The 16,319-nt window shown below is 41.1% G+C and overlaps 1 long non-coding RNA gene across 1 annotated transcript in view; it reads left to right on the top strand.

Annotated features, from left to right (window-relative positions):
- The window catches only part of LOC311435748, a 70,269-nt gene extending 54,366 nt beyond the window's left edge, over positions 1 to 15,903 (top strand). Inside the window, exons 3-4 of the long non-coding RNA XR_014692351.1 lie at positions 14,505 to 14,570; positions 15,268 to 15,903. This is a non-coding gene — a long non-coding RNA (uncharacterized lncRNA). The remainder of the gene's footprint in view (positions 1 to 14,504; positions 14,571 to 15,267) is intronic.
- The last annotated feature ends 416 nt before the right edge of the window (positions 15,904 to 16,319 follow it).

Genomic DNA, 16,319 nt, shown 5'->3' with positions numbered 1-16,319 from the left:
GACCTTGTTTCTGTGATGAATGTAGGAACAGGTGCCTGGAGCTGCAGTGTCAAAAGCTGTCACAGGCAGCCAGTGGAGACCTGAACTTCTTGCCACTAAGAGGTAGGGTGTAAAGCTACCAAGCTGGTTGACAAAATTAGTTTTTTGGTGGCTCCCAATGGCACAGTTAAATTAGGACACTGCAGTTTCTTGAGAGTGTAATAACTTTTAAAAGCAAATCCCACATGTGTTGCAGGAGAAGCAAATGATGAAGAGGTGCTTTGCTTGTCTTTTCCAGATTTTTAAATGAAAGCTGCAACATAAAATGATGTGTAGGCTTTATGCATATTTGCATAAATGCATGCATATTTGTTGTGCATTTCCCTGAAGTGTACCTCAGGAAAAGCAAAGGCTGAAGTCTAATTCTTCATTTTTGAATAGATGTCTAAATGTTGACTTCCTCTTCTTGAGATCCTTTTCTTTCTCAAGTGTGTAAAGCATCCAAAGAAAGCACCAGGGTAGTTTTACTCTAATAAAATCTTTCAGTATGAACACTCCACTGTCTTTGTAAAGCTGCATTATATGAACATTGATGTTGTTGATCAGATTTTGAAGCACTTACTCAATTTTTACTTAGTCCTTCATGTTAAGCATCCTTTCTATTAAACATGAATTTTTACCTGTCTATAGTTGTATGAAAGAATGAAAAGATCATGATCTGACTTACAAATAAATATTTATTCTTGATAAGCTATTGAACCATTGTGTGACTTGGGGAAAATAACTCTGCTTCCCTATATTTCCTGACAGTTGTGAAACAAAAACTAAGGAGAATCTCCATCCTTTACTGGATGCGGGGGGAAACTTAGTTACAAGAGATGAGGAAAAGGCGGAGGTGCTCAATGCCTTCTTTGCCTCAGTCTTTAGTGGCAATACCGGATGTTCTCTGGATACCCAGTACCCTGAGCTGGTGGAAGGGGATGGGGAGCAGGATGTGGCCCTCATTATCCATGAAGAACTGGTTGGTGACCTACTACGGCACTTAGATGTGCACAAGTCGATGGGGCCAGATGGGATCCACCCAAGGGTACTGAGGGAACTGGCAGAGGAGCTGGCCAAGCCACTGTCCATCATTTATCAACAGTCCTGGCTATCGGGGGAGGTCCCAATCGACTGGCGGCTAGCAAATGTGACGCCCATCTACAAGAAGGGCCGGAGGGCAGACCCAGGAAACTACAGGCCTGTCAGTTTGACCTCAGTGCCAGGAAAGCTCATGGAGCAGATCCTCCTGAGAGTCATCATGCAGCACTTGCAGGGGAAGCAGGCGATCAGGCCCAGTCAGCATGGCTTTATGAAAGGCAGGTCATGCCTGACGAACCTGATCTCCTTCTATGACAGAGTGACGCGCTGGGTGGATGAGGGAAAGGCTGTGGATGTGGTCTACCTTGACTTCAGCAAGGCTTTTGACACCGTCTCCCACAGCATTCTCCTCAAGAAACTGGCTGCTCTTGGCTTGGACTGGCGCACGCTTCGTTGGGTTAGAAACTGGCTGGATAGCCGGGCCCAAAGAGTCGTGGTGAATGGAGCCAAGTCCAGTTGGAGGCCAGTCACTAGTGGCGTCCCCCAGGGCTCGGTGCTGGGGCCGGTCCTCTTTAATATCTTCATCGATGATCTGGACGAGGGCATCGAGTGCACCCTCAGTAAGTTCGCAGATGACACCAAGTTAGGTGCGTGTGTCGATCTGCTTGAGGGTAGGAAAGCTCTGCAGGAGGATCTGGATAGGCTGCACCGATGGGCTGAGGTCAACTGCATGAAGTTTAACAAGGCCAAGTGCCGGGTCCTGCACCTGGGGCGCAATAACCCCAAGCAGAGCTACAGGCTGGGAGAGGAATGGTTGGAAAGCTGCCAGGCAGAGAAGGACCTGGGAGTGATGGTGGATAGTCGGCTGAATATGAGCCAGCAGTGTGCTCAGGTGGCCAAGAAGGCCAACGGCATCCTGGCTTGTATTAGGAACAGCGTGACCAGCAGGGCTAGGGAGGTGATCGTCCCCCTGTACTCAGCTCTGGTGAGGCCGCACCTCGAGTACTGTGTTCAGTTTTGGGCCCCTCGCTACAAGAAGGACATCGAGGTGCTTGAGCGGGTGCAGAGAAGGGCGACAAAGCTGGTGAGGGGCCTGGAGAACAAGTCCTACGAGGAGCGGCTGAGGGAGCTGGGCTTGTTCAGCCTGGAGAAGAGGAGGCTCAGGGGTGACCTTATCGCTCTTTTTAGGTACCTCAAGGGAGGCTGTAGCGAGGTGGGGGTTGGCCTGTTCTCCCACGTGCCTGGTGACAGGACGAGGGGGAATGGGCTTAAGTTGAGCCAGGGGAGTTTTAGGTTAGATGTTAGGAAGAACTTCTTTACAGAAAGGGTTGTGAGGCATTGGAACAGGCTGCCCAGGGAAGTGGTGGAGTCACCATCCCTGGAAGTCTTCAAAAGACGCTTAGATGTAGAGCTTAGGGATATGGTTTAGTGGAGGGCTGTTAGCGTTAGGTTGGAGGTTGGACTCGATGACCTTGAGGTCTCTTCCAACCTAGAAAATTCTGTGATTCTGTGAATTCTACTTCAAAAGTCAAATGATTTGAATTTCAAAATATCTTACAAGCTGGGAGCAGAGCTTTAATGTTTTTAAAACATTAGCTGGGAACTAAGCAAGAGAAGCTGGAAATGATTCTAGGAACTGTCAGGAGACTGGTAATATTCATTTGTACAGGCCTTTGAGATTTTCATGTTCTTCTTTTAGAAAAGTTGGAAAGAACACCTCAGTTCTCTTGGAACAAAACAGGGGGAAAAACAGTACTCAGACCCACACATCAGGTCTAGCCCTGATTTTGGCAGCAGAGCCAAAGCGTGTATGTCATGAGCGTGAAAGGATCCTTTTGGAGATTACAGGGAAGCCTGTTCTGTACTGCAGCTGTTACTGTAGCCCAGCTGACAAATTGCTAGGAGAAGTCAAAAGCCAGTCCATTGCTTTGAAACTAGTTCCTAGGTTGAACTGGGTCTTCTACCCAGTTTACATGATTTGGCTTTAGAAGTGATAGCAAATAATTGCTTTTGTTTAGTCCTATGGGTAACCTCCTCTCCTCTCCTTCCCTATCCAGCCTGATTTCTTTACATGGCTGCAACCACGTGCTATAAGGCACAAGGGGAGGACAAAGACACACTTGGCAAAGCATGCTTTGAGCATTAAGCCTAAATCACACAGGACTGTAAGGAACTGAGGAACCTGGTCTTGCCCTGGTATTTGTCTGTACTACCTGGAAAGCTGACGAAAAGATGGTAAGGAACAGTGAAGATGGTTTTGCTGGTTAAAAAGTCTGAGTTGGTGGAACTGTAGTGGAACCATTAGCCAGATGCTAGCCCAAGGTAGAGTAATGAAACTGCTATTCTGCGACTCTGTTAAGAAAGAATTAGAAACTAAAGATATAATTGGGCTTGTCAGTATGGAATCTCTTTTCAGACAAATCTGCTTTTGTTTTTGTTTTCAGCAGAGTTAAAGGTCTGGTTGATAAAGACAGCTGTGTCAATATTAGATGCTTTGATTTCTCTGAGGTATTTAATTCAGTTCCACATAACATTTCAATTTAAAAACACTGCATTGTATAGCATTAATAGGCTACCCAGCAGATGGTTGAGACACTGGCTTACTGACAGGTATCAAAATGTACTTGCTAATGGGTAGAGATCAATGAGAAATGCCATTTTTGCCATGATATCCTAGAGGCCAGGAGTACTTTATATTATCATTGATCCAGGCACATATGAGAATATTACCAAAGATTTTACATCAATGTCTGTGAGGTAACAAATGACAGGTTATTAGAGAAATCTGAATTGCACCATGCTAGGTTCAGATACTGTGGTGGGCTGATGCTGAGGTAGTACCAGTGTGCCATGATACCACCATGATCATAAACACAAGTGACAACCTTATGTTGTTACAGTAGGCTTGTACCCTATCTGCTGTGGAGTTGTCTAGCTCTGCTACATGTCCCTCCTCTCTCTAGCAATTCTTCTTTCCCTCCTGAACAAAATCTAGTTCGCTGTAAGAAACAGGTGGGTCACAGGAAAGGAGAAACTGAATGACATGCCCCTATGCTGGGGCAGATCTGGTCAAGCATAGGGTCAAGCAAAAAGTGCACCTCATACCATAAAGTGAAGGTCTCCAGGGCAAATCAAGTCAGATCAGCTGGAGAAAAGAAGAGTCTCTTACCTCTGAGTTTCTTGATAAGTGTGCTGCATGGTGCTATTTATATTTTTATATGAACACCAAAATTTCTAGAATTTTGGGAAGATTTAGGTTGGAAGGAACTTCATAGTCCAAACTCCTGCTTTGAGGCAGGGCAACTGGGGAATTCGATCAGGTTGCTCAGAGCCCTGCCTAGTTGAGCTTTAAGAACTTTGAAGTATGGGATCTCTCCACGCTTCTGGGCATTCTGCTCTAGTCCTGGGACCACTGTAATTAGTAATTCTTCTTCATGTCCAATGGGAATTTCCCATTTTGCATCTTGTGGCTGTTGCCTCTTGTCTTTTTCCTGCACCTCCGTGGGAACTTCCACAGTGTGGGAAGTGCTTATTTTGTAAATATCTACTCAAGGCATAGTTCTGCATGATTGGTTGGGTGTCTTAGGTAGTTTTTGCTTATTTTCTTGTCAGATAATGGCAGGTGCCTAAATAGGATATTGGCCTAGCTAGTTAAGTGCTCCAGGTGTTAGAGCCATTAAGCTGAATGGAACCCTGATCCATATATATATTTTATATATATATATATATATATATATATAGTGCTTGAATATGCTAGTATTTTAAACAAATTTCAACATTTAAGTCTCTAACTGATGTCTTCTAGTAGCACTACTGCTATCTCTCACCAATTTAATAAATGCAATAAATAACTATTAAACTCCTTGTATTTCAGTGGTGGAACTGTCATTAGCTATGTCTGCTCTCCCTACAGTCTCTGTAATGTGAACAGAAGTCGCTTAGCAGTCCCTTCCTGCCACCACCACAAGAAGTCACTTCATCAGCTTATCTAAGTTCCATGCCCCCCTCCCCCCCAGCAAAGTCCTCCTTAAACATCTTGCCTATGTAGTTCTGCACCAGTTACAAAATACATTGGGTGTGAAGCAAACACCAGCTTCTGAGCCTTCCATCAGTTTAATACCATTGTAGTACTTCAAATGTAAGAAAGCATCTAAGAATAACTGTAAATGAAAGAAGCTATGGAAATGAATAATTGAATTCTGAAAACAAGTGTCCCAGATGTCATCCTAGTGTTTACATTAATTTTGAAGTTGCAGTTGGTATTAAGGGGATTTTTCACAAAGAAAGTATGAAGAGTTGAATGAGTTAGACACAAAGCTGTTTTGCCAGAGTTTCAGTTCTGTGTGCAACGTGGAATTCAACTTCAGATAAATCATATTATTTGGCTCATTTTTTCCCTCTTCAAATTTGTGCCTACCACTGTTCCCATTCTTTAGTTTAAACCAAGTTTTGCTATGTTTATGTTTTATGCTTGATCATAATTTGAATTTTATGATTAGAAATTAAATTGTTTAGTATGAGAGGAAGCCACTGAAGAGTTATCCTCATCTTTTAGCTCTTCTACACATACATGCATGCGCATGTATTTAGTTAAACCCCAGAGAAAGCGACAAATCTCTAGAAACCTCCCACCTGCTTTCTATTTATAGCTCTCACATACAAGAAAATTGTTTGATCAATGATCTGAAATGTGTTTTACTCAACCTTGGAAGGAACCTTGGAAGGGCATGACAATAAAAGTGCTTAAGTGTCATTTAGGAATACTCCACTGCGGAAAGGAAGACTAGTTTTACAACAGAGTCATAATCAGTGAAAACATATTTTGACTCAGACTTTCTAATTTCATATTATACTTCATTGTTTTCTGAGTGTAAATTTTGGGGTCAGGTCCTGATAATTGTACTTAAAAAAACATGTAGGCGCCTAAGGCATGAAATAAACTCAAAGACCTCTCTTACTGTAGTAACTGTACTAAGGGCAGGAATGGTGGAAATAGATGTAGTAATAAAAGATCCTCCAAATAGGTTTTCAAAGGCAAATACAGTTTCAGCTGTTTCTTTCTCTAAAAAATATTTTCAGTGAAGAATACTTATTTGGCATACACCCAAATACTCTCTGCTTAGATGTTTTAATTTTATACTTGAAAATAAGAAAAAAAAATGCCAGTGGAAAGAATCTTTCAGGTATCTGAGATACGTGATTAGTGACTTTCTGCCTGTTTCCACATTCACTGCTGATTCAGGTGGGCTCTAAATTCTCCACTTGGACCATGTTTCCAGTTAAATGGGCCAACAGCTCACCGGTACAGGGGAGACCACTGGGTGGATGTGCTCCTCCAAATGGGGAGCTGAGTCCAGGGGTGAAAGGATGAGTCAAATGCTATAGTTCCTGACAGTAGCAAAGCTGTAATGTATGCACTTGAAGGAAAAAAAATAAATCAGGAAAAAAAAAACAGTCCCTGAATTAGACTGACTTGGAGGCTGAAATCTATTGTAAATTCAGACCCCCCTCTTTCCACCAACTCTAGTTAGTAGGCTTTGAATTGGGAGTATAATGACAATGTGCCCACTCTAGAAGCTGTTTATATGGCTGTAAGACTTGAGACTTCTCAACATAATTAGCTACTCAATAAAAAGAAAACACTTCAGTTTAATACCCGTGATTTTTAGTTGTGATGACTTGGACACGCAGATACAACATTTTAAAAATAGCTTTTACAAATACTTTACTGCAGTTCTGACATCTAGCTAATGCTTTTTTCATCATCTTTCTTTTTTTGTGCAGAACTTTATTGGGGGTGGGGGAGAATTTTACTGGGTAAATGAAGTATACTTAAGAACTGACTTAATTTGATGTGTTAATTTGTTATTCACACTTTATATCTTGCTCTAGAATGATAAAATTGTTTGTTTTCCACATGGGAAAGGATTTTATGTAGTTGAAACATTCTTTGTTAGCAGAGTTGTTTTGGCTTTCTTTTTAATGCTCTAGGATTTCTAGTCAGATTATTAGTTGTCTCTGGGTGAGGAAAAGCCTGTGTTTGAATGGCTGTTCCTTTTAATCCAAATAATCCTGGTCTCTAAAGAGATTAACATAAACACGTATGTGCTTGTTTCCTGTTGCCTATGCGTTGGTGGTTTGTTTAGTTATGCTATATGCCTTCTCTCATTTACAAAGAGCAAAACAGGAAGCAAACTGAAACCACTCTGTAAAAGCAATGGCTAATGGAAACAATAACTGTTGACAGAGAGCAATGTGGACTGGATTAGGAATGGATTGTTGCTAACAGAAGAGAAAGACCAGGTTTCTATTTGTAAGCCTTTTTAGGTTGTTATATTGATGTTAAAATAAAAGTGCAATTCCTAGCTGAGTAATATGGTCGAGGAACAAATTTCATGTAAAATAACCATGTGTTATAAATGGTCAGAGAACTGCCCATTTGTGATGTATAGCAAACATATCATCCTGTAATTGATTGTGCTTATGCTGCTAAAGCACAAATTTCATCTCTTCTGTTTTGTGGGCTCAGTAAAGTGACAGAAGAATTATTCAAAGGAGATGGTTATTAAAATTTCTTTCTAAAACAGCACATATTGCCCTTGCTGATGCAGGGCTTTGCATGTAAACATAGTTAATTTGCATCTCTCCTTTATTCTAAGTGCTCAGCTTCTTAATTTAGCTTCTCCTAGACAAAGAAACTTTTTCCTCCTGTGCACACAGCTCAGTACTAATGTAGCTCAAATAATGATGCTTTTTTCTCATGAGGCACTAATTTGTTGCCTAACATGTCATTAAGGAAGTTTCAACATTTATGTAGAATTAATTCTTTAAGAGCTGCTGCAGTGGTGTGCATGCATAATGTCATATCTACATACGCATATTACAGCTGCCTTCAAATATTTTGCACTCTTTTCTGCCACTCAATTATTGGCTGGCAGATGGTCACTAGTTGTGTTCCTCAAGACCAGTCGAACGTTTTAATCAGTGATCTGGATGCAGGACTGGACTGCATCCTCAGCAAGTTTGATACCCGGGAGGTGCTGTTGACTCCCCAAAGGAATGAGAAGCCTTGCAGGGGGATCTAAATGATTGATGCACTGGACAGTCATTGATGGCATGAAGTTCAGCAAAGGAAGAAGCCAGGAGCTGCACCTGCGATGGAGTAATGCTGGACACTGGTACAGACAGAGTAATGAGTGGCTGGAGAGCAGCTCAGCAGATAGGGATCTTTGGGTGCTGTTTGACAGCAGGCTCCACATGAGCTGGCATTGTGCCTTGGCAGCCAAGAGGGCAAACCACATTTTGGGGTGCATTAATCACTGCATAGCTGGTTTGTCCAGCTGTGTTTAGTGTTGGTGTGGCCTCACTTTGAATATTGTGTGCAGTTCTGGTCTCTGCCCTATAAAAAGTATATTAAGGTCTTTAAAATAAGGTCTTTAAAAGCATCCAGAGGAAGCTGATAAAAGGGCTGGAGGACATCTCCTGTGAGGAGAGGCTGGGGACATAAGTCTTCCTTTGCAATCTGGAGCAAAGGAGGCTAAGAGGTGACCTCCCTGCTCTCTGCAACTCCTAAGGAGGAGAAATGCCCATGGAGGTGCTGGTCTCTGCTCCCTGGACACTGATGACAGGATGCATAGGAATGGCATAGAGCTGTGCCAGGGGAGGTTCAGATTGGATGTTAGGAAACTGTTCTTTACTGTGGGGACAGGCTTTCTAGAGAGGTGGCTGATGCCCCACATCTGTCAGCATTCAAGAGACACTTGTACAATGCTCTCAATAATATGCTTTAACTTTTGGTTAGCCCTGAAGTGGTCAGGCAGTTGGACTAGGTGATCTTTGTAGGTCCCTTCCAACTGAACTATTCTACCTTGTTCTGAAAATGGCTCTCAAGTACTTCACTATATCAGTAAGGGTCTTACAATCTTCACTGGTAAATTATGTCTAAATTCATATATGGTTCTATTTCAACTTACTTGATTCTTTGCTATTTGTTTGTTTAAGGTGCCCCAAATATTGTAGAGTTTGGGTCAGGATACAATATCTGACATAGGATATCTTAATTTAAAAGAATTAAATAACTTGATCTATGTGCTGTTTTATTTGCAATGCATTAAATACGAAAGATTTTTTACATACCCCTAGAATTATGGTGGGCTAAGGCATGAATTATAACTCAAGCATAACATTTTTTAGAGTTTTTCCTGAAACAAGTCACATTGTGCACAGGTTCACAAATGGTTTTGGTTTGAGATATCTTGTAAAAAGTTTTGTTTGGAACGACTTTGTCCATTGGTAAAAGAATATTCAGGTAACTGGAACACACATCTAAATCTCCTAATATTTTAGTTAGGTCTATATTAAACAAAACAAAGAGCCCAGTTTGGAAGAGGATGCACAGGGGATTCAACCCAAGCTCAGTCCTTGAATAGACTGAATAGTTTATTGGAGAGAATACAATTTCAAATTATGAGGTATTGGTCGTAAGATGTATTTCCACTTATTTAAAACAACCAAAAAATCCATTCCTGGAAATAGAATGCTCTGGTACTCTATCATTATTACTCCTGGATAGTTAACTTTAAGATATCTTGGGTTTCAAATTAAATGTCAAAAGTCATTTGGCACTGAAAATGTGTCTCTGCCTAATGCAGAAAGCAAGTAACTTTGTATGGCATATTTTTCCATTTGCAGTTCCTGTAACTGTGCCAGGAATAGTAATGTATCACAATTGCTTTTCTGGCAAAAATCAGGCCAATAAAATGCATTCTTTTTAATAATAATAATACTTAGGTTCTTATATATGATATTATATATGGTATTATTCTGCTAAACAGTTTAGAAAAATTGAAGTAAATGAATGCAAAAATATTTGAATACTTGTTAGAATATTCTTGAAATCTAGGCAGTTCATTCAGCAGCACCCTGGTGGGGTGCTAGAAAGGTAAAGTTTCCTGGAGTCATTGAGATAAACAGGCAATTCTTTTACATACCTCTGAACAGGGTATATACCTTGAGAAACACCAGGGAGCCTGTACAATACACTAGTTATGACCCTCCTATACTGAGTCAAATCCATACCACAATTTGGCTTTGTATTTTTCACATTGTTTATATATAGTGTCGAAAAGGCAGATATTTGCTGGAAGGAAATGCTAATAAACATTTAGTGTCCAGTCTTTGCATGGATTCTCACTCCCAGACTTCAGTAAAGTTACAGAGATGTAAAAAAAACACATCTCAATAAAGATTTCTAAAAATTTCTAGCCACATCAGAATACCTAAACCTGGGAGCGTGATGTACTATAGTTGCTTTCATAACTGTGAAAGAGCAGTTTTCAAAGGTTTCCCACAAGAAGCATTTATTTTAAAGTGTGGGCAACATCCCTTTGTATGGAGTTCTACATAGCAGCTTCCTACTCCTGCTTCACAATTGCCTATATCACAGAATTTCTAGGTTGGAAGAGACCTCAAGATCATCGAGTCCAACCTCTGACCTAACGCTAGCAGTCCCCACTAAACCATATCCCTAAGCTCTACATCTAAACGTCTTTTGAAGACTTCCAGGGATGGTGACTCCACCACTTCCCTGGGCAGCCTGTTCCAATGCCTCACAACCCTTTCAGTGAAGAAGTTCTTCCTAACATCTAACCTAAAACTCGCCTGGCTCAACTTAAGCCCATTCCCCCTCGTCCTGTCACCAGGCACGTGGGAGAACAGACCAACCCCCACCTCGCTACAGCCTCCCTTGAGGTACCTATAGAGAGTGATAAGGTCGCCCCTGAGCCTCCTCTTCTCCAGGCTGAACAAGCCCAGCTCCCTCAGCCGCTCCTCGTAGGACTTGTTCTCTAGGCCCCTCACCAGCTTCGTCGCCCTTCTCTGCACCCGCTCAAGCACCTCGATGTCCTTCTTGTAACGAGGGGCCCAAAACTGAACACAGTACTCGAGGTGCGGCCTCACCAGAGCTGAGTACAGGGGGACGATCACCTCCCTAGCCCTGCTGGTCACACTGTTTCTGATACAAGCCAGGATGCCGTTGGCCTTCTTGGCCACCTGAGCACACTGCTGGCTCATATTCAGCCGACTATCCACCATCACTCCCAGGTCCTTCTCTGCCTGGCAGCTCTCCAACCACTCATCTCCCAGCCTGTAGCTCTGCTTGGGGTTATTGCGCCCCAGGTGCAGGACCCGGCACTTGGCCTTGTTGAACTTCATGCAGTTGACCTCAGCCCATCGGTGCAGCCTATCCAGATCCTCCTGCAGAGCCTTCCTACCTTCGAGCAGATCGACACACGCACCTAACTTGGTGTCATCTGCTAACTTACTGAGGGTGCACTCGATGCCCTCGTCCAGATCATCGATGAAGATATTAAAGAGGACCGGCCCCAGCACCGAGCCCTGGGGGACGCCACTAGTGACCGGCCTCCAACTGGACTTGACTCCATTCACCATGACTCTTTGGGCCCGGCTATCCAGCCAGTTTCTAACCCAACGAAGCGTGTGCCAGTCCAAGCCAAGAGCAGCCAGTTTCTTGAGGAGAATGCTGTGGGAGACGGTGTCAAAAGCCTTGCTGAAGTCAAGGTAGACCACATCCACAGCCTTTCCCATAACATCGTTATACCATGTAGCTAGAGTGCCACAGCTCATGAGATGGCAGTTTCTTTAAAGCCATTAAGCACTGAAGAGGAGAGTGTTTGAATTCACTCTAGCTTCAAGTCAGCTTCTCTGCCATGCAAAGGAAAGAAATGGAATATGAAGAAATGGATCAAGTGGAAACAATTCCCTTCTTTTCCCTTCCCTGTTTTAAAGGCAAGGGTAAGTGATGGAAGAAAGATACAGTTTCCAGCAGCAGTTTCCTCTTTAATTTCCTAATTCATCCAGCCACAACAGAAATCCAAGGAACTGAGGAGTGGTTTAAATACCAACTTCTGCTGTTATCCAACTAATAGCTTGACAATGCTCTCAATACCTTATAAATTTAGAGTGATACAGAAGTTGTTCTCCTCTTGAGTGTCATAAGATCATAGAATGGCTTGGGTTGGAAGGGACCTTAAAGATCATCTAGTTCCAACCCCCCTGCCATAGGCAGGGATGTCACCCACTAGATCAGGTTTCCCAGGGCCTCGTCTAGCCTGGTCTTGAATGCTTTCAGGGATGGAGCATCTACAATGCCTCTGGGCAACCTTTTCCAGCACCTCATCACACTCTGAGAGAAAAATTTCCTCTTAACCTCTAATCTAAATCCTCCCCTCTTTTAGTTTAAAACAATTCCCCCTTGTCCTGTCACTGACTAGGGAAAGTGTTGCTCTCCATCTTTTTTAATAAACTGCAATGAGGTCACCCCAGAGCCTTTTCTTGTTTAGGCTGAAGAGCCCCGGCTCTCTCAGCCTTTCTTTGCAGGAGAGGTGCTCCAGCCCCTTGATCATCATTGCGGCCTTCCTCTTGGCCTGTTCTAACAGATCAACATCCTCCTTGTGCTGGGGGCTCCGGGCCTGGATACAGTATGCCAGCTGGGGCCTCACAAGGAAAGAGTGAAGGGAGACAATCACCTCCCTTGACCTGCTTTTTTAATGAAGGCTCCCATTGTCATCCCAGTGGCAGTTTCATGCTAGGATCAAATATTAGATATAATACTAAATCTCTGAGATCTTTAAAGTCATTTTAGTCACTAAAATCTCTGCCAGCGCTGAGTATCAGTTAAGGGTTTGATTAGCTAGAAGGATTTGGTACTTTATCAAACAAACAAACAACAACAAAATCACTCTTTCCTGGATGACTTTTATGTACGTTTTACAAATAAACGAGATTATATTAGAATCAATTTAATCCACTAAAAGGCATATGGAGATGGACTACAATGCCTTTGAGTTCCCTTTAAGACCTATTTTTTTTTTTTTGCAATTCTATGTAGCAGAACCTGCTTATGTGTGTGGAGTGGCTACATACAGTGAGAAAGAACTCAAATCTGTCTATAAAAGTGGGTAATGGGAATACAGTTTTTGATCTCTTAAAAACAGCTCTTGCTACCTGTAAAAAAATGTCGTGAACTACAACAAACACACCAGTGGCCTAACTTAAAGTAAAGAATGATCATAAAGTAAGCTTCAGTGTAGTCTCTTCCAGCCACTGTTGTATCTTTTGGCTCTGTCTTGTATTATTTCAGGCAATGCATTTGATCATACTGGCCAAAAAAAAAAAAAAAAAAAAGCGAAGTTGTGTAGGCATATTTGCAGGAACTGTTGCACATTGCCTTCACCATGGTACTATGATTCTTTCCCTACTTTCACAAATGCCCTCCCATTTAATTTAATTCAAATTAATTAGTCTTCATTTTTTTTCCCTCCTTACAGCTCTGAAATTCATAAAATATTCTCCTTGATCTGTGACAGATTATCTTTTTTGTTTGGATAGTTCATAGTCCTGGCATTATACTAGGTGATTATTATCATACAAGAATGGAGTCTGATAGCAGCCTAAGTAATTAGCAGCTGGGATATTCTGCTGGTTTTTGACCCTATACATTGGCCAATTTTCTGGCTAAATCAAATGGAGCATACTACTTTTTTGCTATCTGTTGGCTGACTTTGAGGCATGCAAACATAGTACAACTTAGATGGCATTTAATGTAAGTTAGATGACTACTAGGTTCTGCATCTGTTTGGAAGACAGGTTTTGTGTTCTAGCCTCAGGCAGAAAGTGATTTCAGATTAAGAATGCACAGTAGTGGTGCTATAAAATCCATGGAGACATGGAAGAGTGCATGGGAAGCTAAGGCTGTCAAACTTGGAAACTTCAAGGGCTTGGTGATTTCTCAAAGAGGCCTGATCTAGAATTAATGGTTGAGGAAAATGAGTGATTATCTATGGCTTTCTGGACAGAATATGAGGAGAAGAAGAATGATATAAAATATAAATACTTAACAAATAAGCTAAGTTAAATGGTAAGCTTTTAACTATAGTATTTTTTTATGGCAGAAGACACTTATGCACAAGAAAGCAAAATGGGAGTGAGGAGAAAAAGTTGTTATTTGAAAAGAAGGCCATTGCTGGGCTGTTTTATATTAATATTTATTGATGCTCACCTCTTTTAATATAACAGAAATAAACTTGTCCATTAAAGAAACAAAAACAGCTACAGACATACCTCATACTTCCATACGGAGAAATTGGTCTTCTATTACCTGGAAGCCATCAAGCTACATTACCCTTGTTTTGTACAGAATTTGTTTCAAAATCCATCAGCTTCCTGAGATCTGGAAACATTTTCCAACTCACTGTGTACTCGTCTTACATGTGTAGAGTTGGATGCTTCTGGCAATCAAGGGTACAAATGTATCAATGAAATATCTCAAGTGACACTGACATCCTCTGATGTATCTTAAAGCAAACAAAAAACATCAAACTATTCTTGGGAGGTTTAAAGTCATGAAGTTTCGTTTGTCATTTTAGGAGAAGTGCATCACAAAGCTCATTCCGATGAGAAGAAAGAAACTGGAACATACAGAGCAGAGACTGGTAGGATGGAGCATGTAAAGCTAAAGTTTTTTTCCTAAAGAACACAGATTAAGGACAAGAAGTCATCATACTGTCTTAGCATAACAGGAAACTGATGTAAATACACGTTTAGTTTAAAAGGATTCACAGAACACCTGTACCATATGTCTCTTCAAAACACTAGTCCAAAGTGTTCTCATGAGAACCAAAAACAATGGAAGCTGTGGTACAAGAGACAAAGAGCCAAAGCCTACATTTTATTTTTTTTTTATAGAGTTACAGGAAGACAGGAGAAACGGGGGCAAAAGCAGTGCACTCAGCACAAAACAGTCATGACGTGGTATTAGTAGTAGACTAAGCATTGTATAAAGAGATTAATTTATAGTTCCCATTACAGAATTTTGTCTCTGAAGTATAACAAAGAGGTTTTTGAGTATGCCAGAAGCGTTTGTGCAGTCCCATTTTATGCAGTTGAAGCTCTGCTTGACTGCTACTATTTGAAGATGGAATTTCAGTGTAGAGTTCAGAAAAGCAGGTATCTCCCCTATTCTTAATCTCTCCACAGGATTGTGCAAAATGATCAAATTGACAATATTCTGTGAGTAACCATGCTATTGCATGCTTTATTCAGCCCTGGGTATAAAGTAAGCCAAGAAAAATGCAGATACTTCTTCCAGGTGAACAGATGTTAATGTCTTCATTCAATTTTTATTTCCAGATCTTGCACTGCTAAACTCCCACTGAAGCCAGCAAGTCTGCCTAAATAAAGAAAAAGTAAAAACTGAATAAATGCCTTCGGTTTTGTTCCAGGGCAAGGAAATGGCTATTGGATAACTGATCAGCCAAGTTTTCCCACAGAGAGCAAATACTGAGATTTCCATATATTAAAAATTCAACATGTGTAATTCAAAATAGGTCCAAACCCATCTCTCTGTAATCCATTTTAACTTCCATGAAAAATGCAGGCAAATATTTTTAATAGTAATCTTATTTCTGAAATGGCTCTGCTTTCAGAGGGGAAAAAAAGGTAATCATACATTTCATATATGGATGAATTAATAAATATCACCTGACTATAGCTCCTGTAAATGAAAAATGTTATTTTGTCTTTTTAAAAAGGAATAGAACTCAAAAGTCTTCCATATGACTGTGCTGTTGAAATCATTACTGTTTATTGATAGAAGCTGATGTGTACATAATGCATAATATAGTCCTCAGACACTGAGAGAGTCAATGTTGAGAGTGAATTTTGAGCTTGGTTATTAAACAAATTTAGATGATGTTTGTTTGACCTAGTTTAATTTTTTAAAGACAAGAATGGCTGTTTTATAAACTATATACCAGTTGGCAGCAATTCTCTTCTTGCTATTTCATTTGTTTATTGGTGGTTTGAATGCTTTGAAAAGTGAGATGGCTGTTTTTTGTTTTTTTTTTTTTTTCTTTTTTCCAAGTCCAAAGTGGGGGGTGTAGAGAGCCTCATGTATGTTGTGCTATTGTCTGGTGCTTCTTTTGGGACGTCCCATAGATGGCTTACTACTTTTGTAAGCTATTTATGACAGAGTCCTAGATGAAAATGAAAGATTTATTGTAAGCTGAAGTGATGAACAGAGTTGCATAGACCTGCTTTCATTTGTGTAGGTATGCTCATGTGCTACGACTAAAGTATGGTAACGAAACATGGAAAGGATATGGTAAGAGGTTCAATTTTTAAAGTGTTCATCTAGTTCTGAGAAACAAGATGGTAATAATAGCTAAAACTGTGTGTCAGCT

Source organism: Aythya ferina (genome assembly GCF_964211825.1).
Source record: "Aythya ferina genome assembly, chromosome: 4".
Classification (NCBI taxonomy): Eukaryota; Metazoa; Chordata; class Aves; order Anseriformes; family Anatidae; genus Aythya; species Aythya ferina.
Note: the sequence above shows the minus strand (reverse complement) of the source record. Positions and strands in the feature narration are given on the sequence as shown.